We start from the raw sequence: 13971 nt of genomic DNA, 5'->3' as shown, positions 1-13971 counted from the left end.
GTGCCAGAAAAGAGTCTTGATGACCCACAAGTGTAGGGGATCTATCGTAGTCCTTTCGATAAGTAAGAGTGTCGAACCCAACGAGGAGCAGAAGGAAATGATAAGCGGTTTTCAGTAAGGTTTTCTCTGCAAGCACTGAAATAGTAGGTGATAGATAGTTTTGTGATAAGACAAATAGTAACGAGCAAAAAGTAAATAAAGTAAATAAGGTGCAGCAAGGTGGCCCAATCCTTTATGTGGCAAAGGATAAGCCTGGACAAATTCTAATAATGAGGAAAGAGCTCCCGAGGACACATTGGGAATTATCGTCAAGCTAGTTTTCATCACGTTCATATGATTCGCGTTCGGTACTTTGATAATTTGATATGTGGGTGAACCGGCACTTGGGTACTGCCCTAACTTGGACAAGCATCCCACTTATTATTAACCCCTATTGCAAGCATCCGCAACTACATAAAGGAGTATTAAGGTAAACCTAACCACATCATTAAACATATGGGCCCATATGAACCCCTAACGAAGCAACGCATAAACTAGGGTTTAAGCTTCTGTCTCTCTAGCAACCCATCATCTACTTATTATTTCCCTATGCCTTCCTCTAGGCCCAAATAATGGTGAAGTTTCATGTAGTCGATGTTCACATAACACCACTAGAGGAAAGACAACATACATCTCATCAAAATATCGAACGAATACCAAATTCACATGACTACTAATAGCAAGACTTCACCCATGTCCTCAGGAACAAACGTAACTACTCAAAAGCATATTCATGTTCATAATCAGAGGAGCAATAATATGCATAAAGGATCTGAACATATGATATTCCACCAAGTAAACCAATTAGCATCAACTACAAGGAGTAATCAACACTACTAGCAACCTACATGTACCAATTTGTGGTTTTGATACAAGATTGGGTACAAGAGATGAACTAGGGTTTTGAGAGGAGATGGTGCTGGTGAAGATGTTGATGGAGATTGACCCCCTCCCGATGAGAGGATCGTTGGTGATGACGTTGGTGATGATTTCCCCCTCCCGGGGGGAAGTGTCCCCGGCAGAACAGCTCCGCCAGAGCCCTAGATGGATTCCGCCAAGGTTCCACCTTGTGGCGGCGGAGTTTCGTCCCGTAAGCTTGTCCCCGAATTTTTCCAGGGTAAAAGTGATGATATAGCAGAAGATGGACGTCGGAGGCCCACCAGGGGGGCCAGGAGATAGGGGGCGCGCCCTATAGGGGGGCACGCCCCCCTGTCTCCTGGACAGGGTGTGGGCCCCCTGGCCTATTTCTTTCACTCATAAATTCTTAATAAATACAAAAAGTTATTTCGTGGAGTTTCAGGACTTTTGGAGTTGTGCAGAATAGGTTTCCAACGTTTGCTCCTTTTCCAGCCAGAATTCCAGCTGCCGGCATTCCCCCTCGTCATGGTAAAATAAGAGAGAATAGCCATAAATATTGAGATATAAAGTGTAATGACAGCCCATAATGCAATAAATATTGATATAAAAGCATGATGCAAAATGGACATATCAACACACACACACACACACTCCCCCGAGCACACAATTCATCCCCATCCAAGGTTATATGGGGACCACTCTTGCCTGTGCTTCTCTGCACCCCAGCATGCACAACATCTCAATATTCAAAGAGGGCGTCGAGGAGATCAAAGACGGCGACCACACTGCACTAGAGAATGCGGGGCCATTCGAAGGAGCAGGATGTGACGACGGCTGACTGACTTCTCCCCCCACCCTCTCTCCCCCGCACAAAATTATCAATCCCTCAACCCAGAGATCCTTCCCCTCTCGTCCATGTTTTTCTAGATCTCTCATCAAACCTGTTGGCTCTTCTCCTTCCATGTGTACAGAATCTGGATGCACACGCATCGCACGTATATTACATGTCTCCATCTTTCTCATGGACCTAACTTCTCCCTCTCTCTTTCTCTCTCTGTCTCATTAGGTTTGTCTCCTACTCTCTCGTCCACATACATACAATCTTTCCCGCCCTATCTGCTCCATCTTCTCAAGCTCTCTCTACACGTTTCATTTACACATTGGGATATGTTCAAAATGTTGCTTTTATAATGGATGATGTAGAGTTATGGCTAGTTTTGTTGCATCCGACAAAGTAATAACTATGAAATGCATTTAGATTCTCATTGGACCGAGATTATGTGAGTTTGAGCGTGTTGTGAAGTACTATAGACCTCATATACATCTTGGAATTCGACAATGATTGTAACTATTGAATTGTCTAGACCATTATATTCGAAGTCAGTAGCCTAATATATTTATTTCACAACTTTAACAAATGATTAATTCACTACAAACTAAGAAAATAAATGTGTACTCCCTCCGTTTTTATTTAAATCCACATATTAGCATTGGTCAAAGTCAAATTTTGTAAACTCTTAGAAAGTTTATAACAAAAAATATTAACATATACAATAACAAATAAATACCATTAGATTCATTATTGAATGTACTTTCACATCATACATATTTGTTATGGTAAATGTTTATATTTTTCTATAAACTTGGTCAAACTTTAGGAAGTTTGACTTCGGTCAAACCTAATATACAGAGTTAATAAAAACGGAGGGAGTACTAGTAGTTACTAGTACTACTCGCTAGTTGCTTAGCCAAATCACCCAGCACGCCGGACAGGGAGTTCAGTGTCACAAAATTTTGAGGTCGGCGGGAAAATCTCCCGCGACCCTGATTCGAGCAGTGGGAAGTTACCATCATAGCCTTCAGAACAGGCCTACGGATGATGCTTGGTAGGGGGTTGTTTTCGTAACTTCGGGTTCACCCCACCCAACCAACCCACCCCAGCACCCAGAGTACTATACACCTGAATACTCCCCATTTTTTGTCCCCACCACAAAATAGACTTCTCCACGACACCACAGCCTTCGTGCTTCTCCCCTTCTACATCGGCGCACTCGTCCACCGCAGCGCGTCTGCCTCATCAGCAACCTCGTATGCTGCACTGGAGCCGGCCCACCGTCGTCGTCGTACACGGAGCCTCTTCCCCGGCATCATCTTCCACGGTCTCGGATGTGCTTCCCGGATGCCGACGCCAAGCGCAGAAGCACCACTGTCATGGACGATGAACTAACTCACGTTGCCGACCATGATGCACAGAGGCTGCCGCGACCATCGTTCTCCTCCTCGATTGGTAATGTGTGTATTGAATCACTTAGCAGTACATGTGTAGTTCCAATTTTGTTCATACCTGCCCTTCAAATTTCCTGGTTGCTATTGTTCCCGTAAAAGTAATTGGTTTTAGCCTTCATTGTCCAACAGAATATCAGCTTGTAATTGTGCGTCGCTCCTGTATCGCGTTGTGGTTGGGTAGGTTCTTCATCTTCAACCAGTAGTGTGGCAAATGATGGAATGTTTTTTAGAACTAGCAAGATGCCCATGCGTTGCACGCATCAAGATGCATTTGTATGAGTAGTTTATCTTGTGGGAGAAAAGGATGAACGAGGGAAGGCCTTATTTGCAAATCTGGAGAGGGGTATGGGTATCTTTTTTGCAAAATTGCCATTGTTTCCTTCCTATCTGTCAGATATAAACTGGACAGCCTATATTGCAGGATGGCAGGCACACCATCATCACCAACTCTGTTTTTTATAAGATTAGAGAAAAAAAGTAGAGAGTAGAGAAGTAGAGATAAATATTAAATATAAAATAAATATAACAGTAGAGAAGAGAGTAGAGATAGCACGGGCGTTGGGAAAGGATCGTGCGTGCGCGGGAAAAAGTGGTCGGGCGTGTGCTAGTTTTGGCATGCGGCGTCTGGCGCGCTTTATAAAATCCAACGCCCTCCCACCGCTCTGTGCCTTGCCACCGCTCTCTCCCCGCTCTATGCCTCGCCACCGCTCTCTCCCCTCTCTTTCACGCCTTGCCGTCACCGTGCCACCATGTGCCTCGGCCTCGGCAATTTCTATAGCACCAACGAGGCCGCCCGCGTGTACGACGCGAGGGCGTGGCACCTCCGGTGGCCTCATAGAACATTGAACTTCCCTAACGTGCCGACACGGGAGCAGGCGCAGGAGCTCGCGCCTCTGCCACAGCTTATCACCAATGAGAATCGTTGCGACAACCGAAGGCAGGAGCACCGTTTCGGCATCGCCGAGATGGATGAGGAAGCCATGGCACTGTGGCGCCAATGCTTCCCGCAGGACATCATCAACGAGCGCGAGTTCTACGCGCAAAGGAGGGCAGAGAGGGAGAAGAGGAGGGCGGAGCGAGCCACCTATCACGAGGACAAGCGTAGGTGAAAATCGGACGCTCAATTCAACATGAGGTTAGGAGCAGCGTCGCCCTGGGAATCTGACGATGATCTGTATCTTCATGCCTACAGTCAGACGTCGGAGGAGGACATCACCATGGAGGAGTCGGACGACCAGGAGTAGTTGAATTATCTATTTTTTTATCTATCTATGCTGAGTACTATCCTCTACTCTCTAGTCTCTACTCTCTATCTCTACTTCTCGATCTCAACACTGTAAACGCTTTTTTAAAGCGCCACGAATTGCGATTCTAGTGGAGATGCTCTAACATGGCAGACGAGTGCTTTAATGTTGCCTGCCATGTTGAGATTTTACAACCACGAGTGCGAACATGTAGAGGAGCAATGAAGACCAAACACGGGATATTGGGGACATCTTCAAGGAGCGTGGCAAGTTAAAGAGGAGATGCACCGAACCTGTAAAATGAGCTTTTGGTAAGTAACACCCTTTCAATTACTTTCGTTTAGCCTCGTGTTATTCGATGTGTATATGTTGTAGTTTCTGTTTCTCTTAGCCTCGTGTTCTTCGTTGTGTAATAAGAAGAGTCTTAATCGTCCTAATGCTTTCATTTTAAGCTTGATGTAGGAAGTGGGTGTCCACACCTTGTAGTCTATTTTTATTTTTTTTTTCCTTTTGAATTCACTTCTCCGAATCCTATTTATCTGGCTTCTACTAAATGGATCTGGGTTGCTCTAAGTATTGATCTAAAAAAGAAGTAACTTCATGTCAGGATGCAGTTCCTGTGAGGAGGGAACTATGGTCAACCTCGAGATCATGTTTCCAAAATGAGGCTGGATTACACACAAGGTGCCAGTTCCCTAATGATGCTGGATTAGACACAAGGTGCAAATTCCCACATGATGTTGGATTACACACAAGCCAGGTGGAGTTGTCAGCTGTTCGTGTCCTTATGGCTCTAGTAAAGGCTTAAAGAAAGCATGCAGCAGCCCTTGAGAATGCAGCTGAGTTCTTGAAGAAGCGAAAAGAGCAATCAAATGCTCTCTTCACCCAAGCCAAAGAAGAGATGGAAGAAGCCAGAAATAAGCTAGCAGAGGCAGAGCAGGCTAGGCGTCTCTTGCTATCTAAAACTGTTGTCAATACAAAATTTCCTTCATAATAGCTAGGTTCAAATGTTTATCTAGTCAGCATGCCTGTTGTGATGTCCGTGCATCTACTGATGTGGCACAAAATATATTTTTTCGGTCATGGAATAACAGCAATTACTTTCCAAACAATAACAGATGAAGCATTGGACATCGTATAGTTCACGCGCCAGCCCGACATTACAAGTTCAACTTCCACATCAAACTCATGTTCACAGATATCTGCACATTCATAGATAAAGTCCACAACCATGATTCACTTTAAAGCCAAAAAAATGTGAGGAGAGTTACAAATAAAGAAAAACCTCTAGTTCCTTCTACCAGTGCGAGCACAACAAGTCAAGACCATGCGTAATTAATTATATTTTGGTCATTTTTTGTGTTCTAAAATGTCGGCCGGCTCGCGGAAGGACGTGTTGCCAGCACACGCACAGATTCAGTGAAGGTAGGTAGGGCAGTCTGAAGCTGGTTGCATGGGGCGAGGAGGCGTGTTCAGGTAGGCCTACAGCGAGTGGGGCCCTCTTGGCCGGCGCGCCAGTTCAATGCCTGCGCTATGAAAGGTCGCGTCCGTGTCAGAGTAATCACTCCCCCCAGTCCTTTTTTGTTTGGGTATAACAAAACCTCGTTTTCCATTCACATTTTACAAGTAAAATTCATGGACAAACTTTGACCCAAAATACGATGGGGGCTAGTAAACCAGAACAGAGGTAGTAGTTTTTTGATCAAAGAAGGGTTTCCCCCTTCCGATTTTCATTACTGAAAACCAACATCTAAACCATAGTATTTGCCCTAGAACTACCAGGTTCAACATCTCGCAATATAAACCCATACAACCATACGTCAAGGAGGTACATAGTAGTAGTAGTTATGAATTCCATTTTCGCTCCATAACAATCATTCTAAAAACTACTTAGTACTTATAACACGCCATTGAAAATTGAAACTCTTAAGCCCGCTAAAATGATATTTTTAAACATGGCTACTCGATCTGTGGCAACTGGCGAGCCACCGCCTCCAAGTCATTCACCTGTGATCCCAACCATCAACTCCTACGGATCAAAATATCACGTGAGCTGACTATTCCTACAAAGGTGCGCTCCACCACGTACCCGGTACCCGCGCATGCAGCAATCGTGCACCTCGGGTTTTGGGGTTTATTTGTCAACGGTGCCTTCACGTAACTCTCATGTGTGCGAGGCAGCGAGAGACTGACTGCGTGCATGCGCCTCTTCTCTTCGTAGATGTACTCCATCATTTGTCTGCTATCCAAAAAATTATAATAACTACTAGCAATGTGCCAATGCGTTGCCACACAATCAAAGTAGATTAGTACATATTCATCGATTCGATAGAAAAAAGAGTCTAGATTTGAAATACGTATATCACTAAAAATATGTTATGTTTCACTCAAAATATATTCCTTTGGCGGTTTTGATGAGATAAGGGACGAATGTTGTTGGTTTCAAAATTCGAGAAGTGGTATATGTCGAATTTCTACTCTTACTAGCAAGATGCCCGTGTGTTGCATGGAACATCAAGATCTTGTGGGAGAAAAGGATGAACAAGAGAAGGCATTATCTGCAATGTGGAGAGGAGTGCGGGTAAATTGCCATAGTTTCCTTCCTATCCGTTAGATATAAATCGGATGGCCTATATTGCAGGATGGCAGGCCCACCATCATCACCAACTCTGTTTTTATCCCTACTGTTATAAAAAGCATAGTCGGTGATGATCGTGTGCCCGCCATCCTGCAATATAGGCCATCCAATCTATATCTGACGGATAGGAAGGAAACTATGGCAATTTTGCAAAAAAGATACCCACACCCTATCCACATTTGCAAATAAGGCCTTCCCTCGTTCATCCTTTTCTCCCACAATATAAACTACTCATACAAATGCATCTTGATGTTCCGTGCAACGCATGGGCAACTTGCTAGTTGTTGCAAAAAGCCCATGTGTGAGAGAGAGAGAGAGGGAGAGAGGAGGAGGATGGAGTGCATGTGTGACAAAGACACAAAGAGTGTGTGTGCGATAGGTATCAGCTTAAAATGAGGTGATAGTGTGTGTGCATGATCAAGAGGGCGTGTCTCATGAAGGGAAGAAAAATCTACATAGGTACAAGGAGCAGGAGAGAGACATGTATGGGATAGTGGAAGCACGAGTGTGCCGGTGTATAAACCTATCTAGAGGCTAGTCGATAAATGTTTGTGAGAGAAATACGAGTCAGGGGTGCGAAAGCGAGAGTTTTGTGTGCGTGAGAGAGAGATGGTAGTCGTTATGGGGAGTGGAAGCAGGAGTTGTGTGTGTGTGTGTGTGAGAGAGAGAGAGAGAGGGGGGGGAGTTTGTCTGATCGGTAAACAAATGAATAATGCCAGTCTGGGATGGAGACGAAAAGGAGACCGCAACAAATGTTGTGTCTATAGGAGAGAGAGAGAGAGTAATTTTAGTGGTATGAGTCATATCTAGAGACATATAGGGTGTGTGAGAGAATCCCATAGAGAGAAAGACAAAGTGAAAGACGAGTGGAGACCGTGTGTGTGGTGGTGAAAAAGAAAGCTTAGGTACCTAGTGATACTAGAGAATGGTAGAGACATGAGAGATAATGAAAACCGTGTAATGTATAATGATAGGGAGAGTGTGACACTTCTCAAGGGAGACGTCGAGAGACCATGTTTGCAAGGATAGGAGAAACATGAAGTGAGCATGCGGGTGAGCTGGAGAAAAGAGAGTGATAGCTACATGAAGGAGCATGCATGCGAGAGAGATGGGCGTGAAAGGAGTGAACATAAAATGGATTCAAGTATTTGAATTCGAGATGATGATACATGTAATCCATACTCGAACCAAAATTGATCTATCAAACATGCATACTCATATGAATTCGGGCGCATCTATGTTATTTGATATGTAGATATTACCGATCCATACATTTTAGTAGAACATAATTTGGTTTAATTTTTTTGAATTCAACCTTATGATTTTGAGATCATTGTATTTGTAAATCATATTATACATATAAAGGAGCAGAATTCTTTGTTGTGCTTTTGTAAGTATATATAAGAAATGATGTATATAGAATTTTATTCCAATCGAAAATGGATCCTTCCTGAAAAAATAAAATACAAACGGGATTCGAATTGAGTTGGCACGGTAAACATGCACTCTACAAAATTTGAACGAAGCGGGGAAAGTCGCAGTAACCGCCCGAAACCAAAATCTGCGAGATGGAAATTACTACTACCACGCAAAGCCTATCTACTCAATTTCTATAGGTTTCGATAGGGGTAGGTTTGTAATTTCACTCAAACGTGACACAACCGCCTCTCACCCGGATTCATACATGGTGGGCGCCAAAATACAGTGTCTCCTCGGCCGAAATCGACTCCCTCCCCGATTCATACACATTGGGCGCCAAAAACAAACTCTCGTTGGGAAATATTCGGTGTATGCGAGATTACCGTCCTATCCCCAACCGACTAATATTGTTGTGATGTAGGAAATTTGAAACGGGGGCCAAGTTTGTAAATCTCCTTGCATTTAGACAATCGTGCCCTGAAGACATGGTCCCCCCTTCCTCTCTACCTCCATTTCCACATTCGTACTCCGTGGGGGCCAAAACACCCTTTCCTGTCCACCCTAGACTCCTCCGTCCGCCACCCCATCCACCGCCGTCTTCATCCACCATGCCGGAGCTAATACCCGATGCTGCCGTCTATTACAAGTGATCGACCTCTCTCATCCACAGCTTCGGACCAGGATCCTTGCATCTCGTCCTCTCGCTTCATCCCCATCGTCGTCCACCTTGCCGGCGCTGCTCCTATGACCGTCTCGTCCACCATGCCCTACCGCCACCGGCTACCCTCCTAGATCTGCTTCCACGCCGCCGACAGCCATCGCTACCACAGCACCATCAAATTCTTAGCAGATGCATACAGGGCGCCGCACCAGAGGCGGTACTCTTTTGTATCTTCTCAACTTATTTATAGCAACAAGAAAATAGATCGCCACTACTTTACACTGATTTCTTGTCCATCACTTACTTGCTAGTTAAAAGAAAACATTGGTTGCGAAGTTGCCTTTGTCCGGTTTGCACCTTCAGATCCGCCATGGCACACTCAACACTATACTCCCAATGCTTATAGTTTTCCCCTTTTGTATTCCACACTAGTTAAATCACAGTAGACTAAATTTCAAAATTGGGTCAGTGGATTTTTTAGAGCTCGCTGGTGCGAAGGAAGGGGCTCGGGTGGGGACAGTGGTTGTGGGGGGCGGTGGTGGGGCCTCGCCGAATGAAGAAAACTCGAGGCAGGTTGGGGCAGGGGTGGAGGGTGGAGGTGGTGGAGGAACACAGGCGGTGGGGGCCGGTGGTCCAGCCGGCGGCCCGTGCGGTGTTATGTATGGGAAGAATCAGAGACGGGGAAGAAGAAGGGTTAGGAGACGTAGGATCTTAATCCAACCGCCTCAAATGGTCGACTGACCCAAATGACAAAAGTCACGCGACTTGCATGCAGACATGCCTTTATATTCAGTTCCATCATCATACCTGCTTAGCACTGCTCCTGAATCCATCAAGCTAAACAACGTGCCACTCATAATTCCAAACTTGTTGCTCAAATACGAATCTGATATCATGCTGGTATTACTAAAACAGACAATTTTTAATCGGCCAGCTAATGTTCCTACTTTACTCTCGAAAAGCACGTGCACCACATATAGAGAGACAGCAGGGAGTTGCATTCTTAATGCGCTCTGGTTCATCATGTGTGGGCACTGCGCAACGAACATTTTATTATCCAAAATCTGCTTGCTCTTCTTTAGCATGTTCCTCTTCTATTCTTCTTTAAGAAGTACTCTCTCAGTTCCTAAATACAAGTCTTTGTATAGATTCCACCATGGACTACATATGGAGCAAAATGGGTTAATCTACACTCTAAAATGTATCTGCACACATCTATATGTGATCCATAGTGGAAATCTCTACAAAGACTTATATTTTGGAATGCAGGGAGTATGATAGTAGTACAGTATGTTCCTTGTAGTGAAGATGAGAAGGGACATTTGCAGTGTAGAGGTCTATACGGTCGGTTGTGATGGACACTTTGAACTCTTCGGGCCTCTTTGATTCGTAGCATTTTGTAAACATAGGAATAGGATTTGTAGTGGCCTGCCCACTTGAATCTTATAAGAATAGCAAGGAAATGCGGGGAGTTGTGTCGCCTTTGAGAGTTACACTGATATTAACAGTACCGCACCTTCAGTTGAAGAGAGCTGGTATCCGAAGCCTTTCTAGCCGTACCAGCAATACTAGCACATATATTCCAGCAAGTTCCACTTTGCTGATTTTACTCTGATGCTTATGGTTTTCCTGTTATATCTACACTATGATCTGTGTAGCTGCTTCGTGTTGCACTAGCAGCAGTCCACTCTTGAAGCTAAACACTTCAATGACTTACAAAATTGGCACCAAGGCATGAGTGCCATTCTGGATGCAATGAAACTCATACGCTCCCCACCTGTTGATTCTTGTTCAGAATATGACCCTAATGACTATTCTAACCTCGAGGATTCAAAGGCAGATGGCCTGTCCTATTCACCCATCAAGGTGTCTATTCTAATTTGGCAAGGTTTTATTGATTGCATGTATCTTGCATATGTTGCCTTGCATTTATTCTACTTTGTTGCACCGCCGTCTGCTTAGTTTACTCATCATATATGTCGAGATGCCATGCCCATCCATTATCAATACATATTCCATCTGTCATCATACCATGTTTTTCCACTCAAATGTTGTTCTTGTGCATCAGACATCAAAAAGGAAGAGGGTGATTGCCGAACCTAAAGGAGCACCAGCAAAGTCCTTGAAAAACATGTTGGTGCCGGAGAAATCAGACAGCACCCCACTTATATTGGATGTACAACCAGTGACACAAAACGTAGGACCGACTCCATCAGACTGTACCCATACTTCACTGGCCACACCACTAGCCCCACAACACAGGACCTGCACTCCAGCAAAAGGTATACCAATTTCAGTTGCCATAGCACCTGCTGTAACACAGAAAAATCCCACTCCGGCAAGAAGTACAACAACTCCACCGGCCGAAGACCTATCCCAACTGCAGAGACGACCAATTCATGCAGATTAGAACCCCATTCTAGTTATTCCCAGTTTAAAAGACAATGCTTTCAATGTTGTTAGGGACTACGTGCACATATTCCCATCATGGGAAGATTATAGTGAAGACAAACACAATTTTCACATCTTCCTGTCCAACTTATGTGTAAGTGTTATTATTCATGGTTATTATTTTCATGTTTTCTGCTGATTGAACACATCAATGATTTACATTACGTTGTAGTAAGTAGGCGAGGGTCAATCTGGACAGTCATGACGAGCAAATCTTGCTTGTGCTTTTCAAGGAAGAATTGTAGCACTATTGGTGTTACCCGAGGAAATCACACTTTGATGGCAAGTCTATAAAAAAAATTCCAGAGAAGTCTCCTGTGCTAAATTTAGAAGACATTGAATAGAGAAACCTTGTTATGCACTGGTCTCATTCCCAGGATGAGGTACTGTCTATGAAATCACATGAAAATTTTAACTTCTACTTTTCTGCATGTGCCTTACAGATCTTTTTTGTAGGAAATCCGCTCGAAGAAGAATTCCGGTTTGAAGAGAACGACAGGATATCGCAAATATGCTGCCCGCTGCTTTGCTCTTGTTAGTACCTATTGTCCTGTATTACTGTACTTGCATACATACCTGGTTCATTATGTGACAGTAGTATGCATGATAGCTTGCTTATCAATTGTTCGCTCCAAATTATCTGATCTGTATGAATGGTTACATTAGTGTAGAATATATCCAATGCCAATGAAAAATTTTAGCTCTGCATTGTTCTTAAGTACCTGTTGTCCTTTATCAGTGTACTTATATTGATAGGTAGTTGTTCATGTACCATCACTCTGCAGCTTATTTTCCTTTGCCCTCCATTTTCTACACATCAGATCTATATTTACTCTTACCATAAGGTTGGATAACACCGATGGTACTGAAGAAGTTTAGCTCTGCATTGCTCTTGGCTGTACCTTTTGCCTGTATTGCTATACTTACATTCATAGCTACTTGGTTATGTAGCATCACTCTTCATCTTATCTTAAATATTATCCATGTTTTCTTATATTATCAAATGTATATTTACTCTTAACAAAATGTAGAATAAAGGCAATGGTTATGAAGAAGATTCAAACTTCTTGAATTGCCCCCCCCCCCCATCAGCATGGACAAGAGCTTTATAGAGCTTGTCTTCACCAATAATGTAAGTTTGTCCTTCTCAAGCCTTCAAACTTTGTTGTGTATATTTGGTTAGGCATGACTGCAACAGTTGTTTATTTTTGGTGTTTGCATCAAATTGCATGTTTAAAGTTTATTATGTAGTTCATAAACAAAAGTTTGTCCTTCTCAATTTAACGTTTCAGTTGTACAACAAAGTTCCTTCTTCATACCATGTAAATTAAACTGTACAGAGCAAGTGATCTTCTTTTGCACTTCATGTATGCTTCTGTTCTTGATCCATAATCCAGTGGTGTGGTGAACCTACCCACTACAACACAATGTCATATTCTGTAATGTCTTAACTATGAACAATGTAATATCATTCTACTATTATGTAAACCATCTCTTTATTTGCCAATATGAAATGGGATAAATTGACAGCACACTAACCATTGATACTTATGAGTTCTTGATCTATAATCCAGTGGTGTCGTGAAGCTGCCAAGTCCTACACAATGTCATTTCCTGCCATGTCTTGACCTGAACAATACCATATTGTGTTAATGCAATTTTAAACTGTGTCACTTTATTCGTCAGTAAGAAATGTGATGAATTGTCAGCACTGATACTTATATGTGCAAAACCTGTCATCTGTCTGCTTGTTTATCTTTCAGAGTGAGGAGGATAACAGTGTTAAACAAGCACAGTCTCATCAGCTTGCTCAGCTACTTGCGCTGCAGCTCCTGAGCAGGGCTAACCTTTCTTGAACTCTATTAAAGTATTGTCAGTTTTGTATATTATTTTGTCGACGTGTTTATTTGCACTGGTGGTGATCTTTGATGCCCATTGTATGTAATCTGTTGTCTGCTTGTGCTTTATTATCATTGTGGCAAACTTTGATGCCCAGTGGATGTAGTATGCCGTAATTTCTTTATTGTATAGTCTAGGTTTTTTCTTATTCACGATGCTGCAGTTATTTTACTGTATATATATCATGTCTTTGCAGTAAACCGGCCAAACCGTAAAATTAGGGTACATAATTGGGACATCATGCAATCATGATGTATGATCCGCATCATGGGCCCCGTCATCTTGGTCCGTTAACAAGCCTAAATGTTAACTGGCCCACTAGTAGATTCAGGCCTTTAATAGGCCGAGTAAATCGTTGGCCCTCTTTTCTCAAGAAAACTCAGTGGGCTTTTAGGAGGCTGAAAAGTAGGTTGGGCCTGAAACGTGCCAAATAGTTCACGGGCCGACAGCAGCCCGAAATGGACCCCGACCCATGA

The sequence above is a fragment of the Triticum aestivum genome, chromosome 7B (genome assembly GCF_018294505.1).
Source record: "Triticum aestivum cultivar Chinese Spring chromosome 7B, IWGSC CS RefSeq v2.1, whole genome shotgun sequence".
NCBI classification, from domain to species: domain Eukaryota; kingdom Viridiplantae; phylum Streptophyta; class Magnoliopsida; order Poales; family Poaceae; genus Triticum; species Triticum aestivum.
Note: the sequence above shows the minus strand (reverse complement) of the source record.